The sequence below is a fragment of the Nycticebus coucang genome, chromosome 3 (genome assembly GCF_027406575.1).
Source record: "Nycticebus coucang isolate mNycCou1 chromosome 3, mNycCou1.pri, whole genome shotgun sequence".
Lineage (NCBI taxonomy): Eukaryota > Metazoa > Chordata > Mammalia > Primates > Lorisidae > Nycticebus > Nycticebus coucang.
In genome coordinates, this window is record NC_069782.1 from 96,244,207 (window position 1) to 96,252,407 (window position 8,201).

An 8,201-nucleotide genomic window follows, 5' to 3' on the forward strand; every position below is an offset into this window, starting at 1 on the left:
ATTCACCACTATTATAGACATTCACATCAATTTATAGTAATTTTTAGCACTCAGGAAGTACCTCCTGTGCCCTAGTCATTTCACCCCCAAAGGTGTAACCATTATTTTGACTTTTATCACACAGATAGGTTTTGCCTCTGCTCCTCAGTTCTCCACAGTCCCCAGCATTCCCTATTGTCTTACACTTGGCTCTCCTTCCCTCTCTTGTCTGCATCTTGGCCCCTTTAGGCATGTGAGTTTGCAGCCTCTACAGCAAGGGTGGCTGCCTACAGCCCAGAATACAGCAAGATGGAAGGAACCACCATGAATAGCTAAAACCGATTTGGGGCAAGTAAATGCTTGGTGTGTTAATGATCACATAACAATAGGGCTAGAGAAGGCCAAAGAACAGCACCTAGCAGTAGCCCAGTAGCTATCAAAGTACAGTTGCTGAGCAACTGTGGTGGGCCTGGGGATACAAGGAAGAAAAAGGCACAGCCTGTGTCCCACAAGAGCTCACTGGCTAGTGAGGGGCTAGACCAATGCACAGTGGTAAAAAGCACCATGGAAGGATGGTGAGGGTGGGAGGCACAGGCTGGAGAGGCAGACAGCCCACTCCACCCAAGCAGGAAGGCTTACCCACATTCCACACATGAGGCTGGAGCATGGAAGAATCCACTCCAATCCCCATTTCTCTTTTACTAGAGGAAAAATACTCCCATCTTGAAACAATCCTCCCAGCAAGGTCCTACTTGTAAATGTCCTTGCTCACAAATAGGATTGCTCCAGTGGTCAGAGGAGCCCAAAGAAAGGCATGAACTATATTTGTAAAAAAAAACAAAACAAAAAAAAACAACTATAATTAAATTTGAAACCAATGCATTCAAAGACAATTAATTTTTACAAACATTTTACATATTAAAATGTGAATTTCTAAAAACCTGGGGGCTCAAGAGAATAGTTAAGACTTTTATTAACCTAATTAGTTTTGAACTCACTCTTTTCTTCTCTTTTTTAAGAGACAAGGTTTCACTCTGTTGTCTAGGCTGGAGTGCAGTGGTGTGATCATAGCTCACTGTAGCCTCTAACTCTTGGGCTCAAGCAGTCCTCCTACCTCAGCCTCCCAAGTAGCTGGGACTACAGGTATGTGACACCACACAGGGCTAATTTTTTTTTTTATTTTTCACAGAGACATGGTCTTACCACGACACCCAGGCTGGCCTCAAACGATCCTCCCGCCTTAGCCTCCCAAAGTGCTGAGAGTAAGGTGGGCGGCACCATGCACAGGCTGATTTTCAAATCAATGTCAGAACGCATTCACATTAGCTGCTGTTTGCAAAGCCCATGGTCATGCTAATCCATGTCCTCCCATAGATCTTCCTTGCAACCTTTCCACTGGCAGAACTGCCTTCTTCCTGACAAAGAGGCTAGCCAAGGGGAAGGATGTGCACTTTTGGCAGAGTTGGGGTGCATGAGCTATGACTTTTCACTTAGACACCATCAATACCACCAGGCCTGTGTCCCAAATCTCTCCCATAGTCCTTCAGACCCAACTCTCAGGCCAGCCTTGATGGCTTCAAGGTCACCATTTCTCCAGAGGACAAAGAGGCTGAGCTGTCACCATGTCTTGGAATCATCCTTGTGTCTTGGGGCCAGGGGCCTCCACCACCCCAGGAAAGTAGAAATGTAATGTCTAGTCCAGGCTGGGGTGTAGGTAGAGCTTGGTCAGTATCCTCTCCTCCATAGCTATTCTGAATTGGCACGTATACAGCTCCCCCTCTGCAGAAGTTCAGTGGCTGCCCAGAAACACTACCAATGGACCATCCCACCCATCTCAGAGGGGCAGATGAAGTGAAGGACAGCTGCTCAATTCCTCTGCTTAGGAGACAGCCTTACGTACTCTGGAAACAGGCCATGCCCAGCTTCCAGAAACCCTGCCCCCTCCACCTACCTCCTACTGGCCCATGTGCAGTAGGGATCTTGCTATATTGTCCAAGTTGGAATCTAACAGCTATTCACAGGTGTGGTCATAGCACAACACATCCTTGAACTCCTGAGCTCAAGCAATCCTCCCACCACAGCCTCCTGAGTAGCTGGGACTACAGTGGCACACCACCTCATCCAGCTCCACGTACAGTTTTAATTGCACAGAAAGCCGAGCTTTTATTCTAATCTATTTAAAGGCCTCCCAAAACACCAACATCCTTGTGGGATCTCAAGTGGCCAGTGGTGGACTATTAACCCAACCTTAGCACAATGGTCCAAGGAAAGAAGTTACAGTCTCTTTCTTATCTTTATGTTCTTATTCACGCCCTATTCCACACCCTGCACCGAAAGGCCATGAAATGCCCATTTCCTACTAGGTACTATAGACCAGAGCTCGAATCTTACTGAGCCCGCAAATTCCGCAATGATCTTTTCCTATACAGACTGACTCAGGAGGCCTGGGTGGGGCCTGAGTGTCTGCATTTCTAACAAGATCCCAGGTGATGCTGATGCTGCATGTCCTCGGGCCAGAAAGCTCCTCTGTACCTTCTGCATCTTCCAGCTTAAATTCGCACTTCAGAAAGGTACCCTTTAATTATTTAGCTCAATGAAACAAACTTTAAAAGGTGAAACTGTAGGTAAGGTGGCTTGCTGGCTGGGGGAGCTACTTGGGAGGCAACCAGGACCATCTGCCACCATTAAGCCCAGACATGAGGAGCGCAGCTGTGTGGAGGTGAGGAAGGTCAAAACAGACCAGTTCCCAGGGCCCAGCCCAGTAAGATGGTAGGATGGGCCCTGGGCCTCCAGCCCTCACGGCTCTCCTCCAGCACCTGGTTCACACAGTCACTTATGTAGTGCTACCTCTCCGGCTCATGGGCACATTCCCTCTCTGCCATTCAGGCACTCGCCCTTCCTGCTCTTCCCAGTCCTGGAAGACAGCAACAAGCATTGCTATCCCCCCAGCCAAGAGACCCTTTCCCAGCCCCTCCTCAGCAGAGGAACACCTGGTCTCCCTCATCCCAGTAGGTGCTGACTGCAGTGCACCTGCCCATGCACCACGAACCAAGCGCTAACTCAGAGCCAGCTCTCCCCTTCCGTGGGCTGACTCATCAGCACCTTGCCCCTGGCCCTAACCAGGCTCTTTAAAGCCCACCCACACCTGGTACACTGTTCTTCCCTATGCAAGGGTCTGACTCCACCCAGCACACACTCCAATCCTCGTGTCTCTCCAGCTTATTTCAAAATCCAAAATGGGGGTGGGGACACTTGCCAAGGGGCTGGAAGGCAAGGGTCAATTCAATGCCTGCTCTGGTCCTAGAAGGCAAAGTACCCAGAAGAGGAAGGCTCTGCTTTCTGAATTACTGGGGAAGGTGGGGGCGTGTTACTACCCAGCAAAGGCTAATTTTCTCCCACAGCACTACTGACAGCGCCAGGCCTGGGGCTGGGGTCGCAGCCGGTGGCGGGGACACGGGATCTCCTCTCGCGGTAGGCTACGAAAGCAGCCGCTCTCGGTGCCAGCTCCGGGAAAGCAAGGCACTGAGCGCCCACCGTGTGCAGCCGACACCACCTTGGAATGCTCGGACTCTGCACGAGTCCCGGGCTGACCTGCGATGGTAGATGAGGGGCAGTGCCCCCAGACGCGAGCCCCTGGGGACAGCCAGCACCGCCTGTAGCGGGCTGGCCCGGGGCCGGGAGGCCAGGCATGAGCCGCACAAGACTCCCGGCTCCGCGCGGGGCGCGTCTTCCCACAGCTGGACCGGATTCGGGAGGATGCCGAAGTCCCCTGGGGTCTACCGCGGGCGCAGGGAAGTGATGAGGGGAGGAGAAACTACGTGACTTCGGTCCCTTCAACCTGGCTGCACACGCTGCAGTGGGAGTCTGCCCCACCCCATCGCCACTGTCCAAATAGGGAACCAGAGCTCAGAGCGGACGGGATTGGATCCCAACGCCCTCTACTCCCGAAATTCCCCTCTCACCCAGACCTGGGCATTCTCGGAAGCTCCAAAAGCAACGCCCCTAATATCCACGGTCCCAGGGAACAAGGGTAGAAGGTGGGGTGCCTGTCTTCCCAAGGCCAGGAGGGAAGGAATTAGAGTTCCCGGGAATTAAAGTTGCCGCGTGTCCGGCCGCCGGCTGCGAGCTGGGCGCGGAGTCGGGAGCAGGGACCTGAAGGGAAGACGAACCCGGGCGCCTGCCGCAGGCGATGGCCAAGCCGGGAACAAGTGGTTCGGGGGCTGCAATCGCGACCAACTTTCCCGCCGCGTGGCTGGCGAAAGGCTAGAGGAAGGCGAGGGAAGCGGGGAGGGAAGGGGCGGTGCGTGGCTCTTGGTACCGTGTGCGTGTGCGGAGCGGCGCCGCGCCGCGCCTCGGGCTCTGCTCTCCACCGGATCGGCCCCGCGGGCCGCCTGCTCTGGCCCTGGCCACCGCCGTGTCTCGCCGCCGGCGTGAAGGCTCTCTGTGGCGAGCCGGCTGCTCCTGGGTCCCCTCCGGCCGCCCGCTCGCCGGCCGCAACTTCAGGCGCGCCCCGGGATCGGACGAGGCGCGCCCCAAACGTCCCGAGGCTCTGCACCCCCGCGCTCCATGCTCGGGGCCAGGCCGCCCCGCCCCGCCCGGCTCAGCGCCCAGCAGCCGTCGGACGCGTCCTCAGGCCGAGCATCGCGCCCGCCTCCCGCGCCCCTCTCTCCCAAGCCGCCGCCGCCGCTCAAGTCCGCGATCAACTTTCCCTCTCTTCCTCCGCCCCGCTCGGCCCCCACCGCCCAGACCCCGCCTCCTGACGCTCACCTCCCGCCTCGCCCAGCCCCCGCCCGCCTGCGCTGCGCCGCTGGTCCCCACCAGGTGGGCCGTTCGGACCCCCGAGCCCCGGGCCCGCTCCCGTCCGGACCCCCCGGGAGCTGCGCGGAGCCCGGCTAGGCGCTCAGGGCATGAATATTTTCAGTGCTGGTGAAGCTGCCCTCTGCCGATGTCATGGCACCGGCTGTTGTGGCAACTCGACGAATCCCCCAAAGGGGCAGAGAGGAAGCCCCAGGTGCGTGCCAGAACTGAGCCTCGCAGGGCCGCTCGCCGTCCCGCAGAGGGTCACGCAGAGGGGTGGGAGCCCTGCCAGCCTCCCGGCTGCCCCGCGCCTCCGGCCGAGAGGGGAACGCTCCCGGGAAGCCGGCGCTAGCAGGCGGGCGCTCAGCTTAGGTGAGCCCGCGCCATCTGTTGGCTTTAAGCGCCCCCTCTCTGCTCCCAGAGTCGCTGAGCTGTCCCTTTGGTCCTTGGGGTCACTTGGCGTTTCGCTCCAACCAGCTGCCTTTACCCACCCCACTCACGAGCTCCCACCTGCGCCCCCTCCCTCACTCGAGCTCATGATGCCTCCAGGTGCTTACAGACGACGGACTCCGGGTTGGAACAGACCCTTGAGGTCACCTAAGCACCCTCACAGTGCGATATCCCTGAGTAATGATCTCCCAGCTGCTTTTTGTACACCTATAAGGGACAGAGACTTCACGACTTTTTGAGACAGCTTGATTCAGGAGGAGCCCATATCCGTGTAACTGAAGAGAATTCTTCCCTGTTCTTGATCTTTTCTTCCCCAGACTAAATATTCTGATTTTTTAAAAACTATTTCTCATATGACAAGATTTCTGCACCAGTTACTGTTCCAAACAGTATATTTAGAGTAGCCACCTGGAGCCAGGCTCTGGGCTGAGACTTGCAGGGCCTCAACTCCCTATCTTCAGCACAGCCTTTCTGGTAGGCCCTGTCATTGTCTCAGTCTTACAGTGAGAAAACAAGCCTTTCAGGAGGTTGGGAACTTGCCCTTATGGTGAGAGCAGGTATTGAACTCATAATCTGTCTGGTTCCAAAGCTCCAGTTCTTTGCCATTCATTCATTATTCATTCATTCATAGTCACTCCGGTGTGCTAGCTCACTGAAATGGGTTCTGGAAATTTGATGGGGAACAAAACAGATTTGGTTTTTGTGCTTCATGGAGCTCTTCTAATGGAGAACCATACATTAGTCGATGAGTGCATAAGCAGGTAAAATTACAGCCAGAATCAGTGCAAGGAAGAATGCTTTAATGGCACCTGGCCTAGGACATCATGGAAGCCCTCCTGGGGAAGGTGGCTAAAGCCGAGTTCTGAAGGATGAGCAATGGAGAGAGAGAATAGAGTTTTAAGCAGGAGAAATAGCATATGCAAAGGCCCCGGGCACCCACCATAGGTGACGACCACGCTGGAAACAAGTGCTTTGGGAGCTGTGGTTGCCACCAACTTGTGCAAAGGTGGAAAGGAGCTGGCATATGTAAGGAAGTGAAGGAAGTACAGAGAGGGTGGGGAGCACACACAGTGAACATAAGGCCACAGTGGGAGCAAGGACCAGACTGTATGGGGAATGCTGGCTATCATCAGGGGTTGAATTTTATCCTAAGACTGAAGGCTTCGAAGCAGGTGGTTGGGGTATAGATTGAGGGTTAGGAATGTCATGATCTGGTTTGTGGTTTAAAAAATGGGGCTTGATTGGGAAGCAATGGGTGACAAGAGAAGACTGCTTCAATTAAAAATATTTAAATGTCAAATACTATGTACCAAGACATTTTGTAGACCTGGGATCAGCAAACTGCTCCCCATAAGTCAAATCTGTCCTACCTCCTGCTTTTGTAAATAAAATTTTAGTAAAACACAGACATGCCTATCCAGTTATGACTCCTTTCATGCTATCAATGCAGAGGTAAAAAGTTGTAACAGAGACTACAGGGCCTGCAAAACCAAAAGTCTTTACTATATGGCCCTTTATAGAAAAAGTTAGCTAACCCTTGTGAATCTAGATACTTAGGACATGGCATCAGTGAACAACACACACACACATCCTTGCCCTGGTAGAACTCACATTTCCTTAGGCTGCTATGTTTGTCTAGCTGTTTGGTGACAAAAGCCTAAAATGGCAGAGCAGTGAGTGAAAGGGAGGTGGAGAGAGGTGGAATTTGGGAAGTAAAAATCTACAGGACTAGAAGAGGCAGTAAATATGGGACAAGATAGACATAAGTGTCAAGGAGACCCCTGGGATTCCAGCTTGTGGAAGTAGATGAGCTTCTGCTCCTGAGATGGGGCTTTTGGGAAGAGGGCTGCTATGGGAAGGTATGTAAGAGCTCTCTTGGGATGTATTAGTGTGAGGCTGTGCAGTGACAGAGTGGAGATGCTGAGGAGGCCATGGAAAAATAAGCCGGAGCCATGGTCTTACACATCCTAGGTAGTCACGGTTTTAGCCAAGGTAGGGAGCCCGGAGTCAGGAGTCAGGAGAGCTGGGTTCTGAGTTCTAGGCTGCTCTAGCTGGATGGTGGTGGGGCTGGACACTGGACCTCACTTGACTTCATGTTCTCCATTCATTTTTGGTAAAATGAAAGGATGAGAAGAGGTGTTCTTCAAGGTTTCCCAGCCCTCAAACCTCTTAAACTCTGTGCCAAGCACATGCTAAGAACTTGGGCATCAGTCGGGATGCAGCCAGCTCACAGAACCACTCCGAGTGCATAACGGACAGGAGAACAAAACCAACAGCAGGTGCACAGTGAGGGAAGAGCTGAGCTTTCAAACAGGCCTTGAGTACCATAGAGTTCAGCAACAGCAGGACGTGCTGCCACCCCTAGGCTGGAGGGACAGAGAGAGGAAGCAGGGTCACCAGGATCAGGGTCATGGGATGGCCAATGCAACCATAGTGGTCGTCTAGTGAGGGCTACCATCACAGAGGAACACTCGTCCTGCCAGGGATGGCAGAGTGTGAAGAAAAGACATCCTGGCTTCTCTTTCCCCTGGCTGGCTCATCTCCTACCAGAAACTAGTGGGCCCAGCCTGCACCACAGAGGGCAGTGGAGGGTGTTCCTGAGGGGGACAAGCCAGGACCACACACTGGGGACATAGACATGAATAACACCCAGCCTGTCTTTGAGATACTCCCAGTCCGAGAAAGAGGCAGACATATAAATCAATTATAATTTGGCAAGGTGTGACAAAGGTGAGTAAGACAATTCATTCTTAAGAAAGTCAAGTCCATAAAGGCTGTCTGGGCAAGGAGACATTAGAACTGGGTTCTGCTGCTATGACTAGGAATTCCACAAGCAACAAAAGCAGAAGGGCATTCCTAGTGGAGGGAACAGTGTCTGCAAAGGCCTGGAGGCATGCAAACGGACTCTCCCCCGGAGCCACGGGAATTACGTCATCCTGGAGGGGACTCGCAGTCTTGCCACTCTGCACGTGAAC

At 53.5% G+C, this 8,201-nt stretch overlaps 1 protein-coding gene across 1 annotated transcript in view; it reads right to left on the reverse strand.

Moving 5' to 3' along the window:
* CDH23 (cadherin related 23) overlaps nt 1-4,680 on the reverse strand; it is a 419,225-nt gene extending 414,545 nt beyond the window's left edge. The window contains exon 1 of the mRNA XM_053586252.1: nt 4,298-4,680. The gene's annotated coding sequence lies outside the window, so the exon portion shown is untranslated. The remainder of the gene's footprint in view (nt 1-4,297) is intronic.
* Between the last annotated feature and the right edge of the window lie 3,521 nt (nt 4,681-8,201).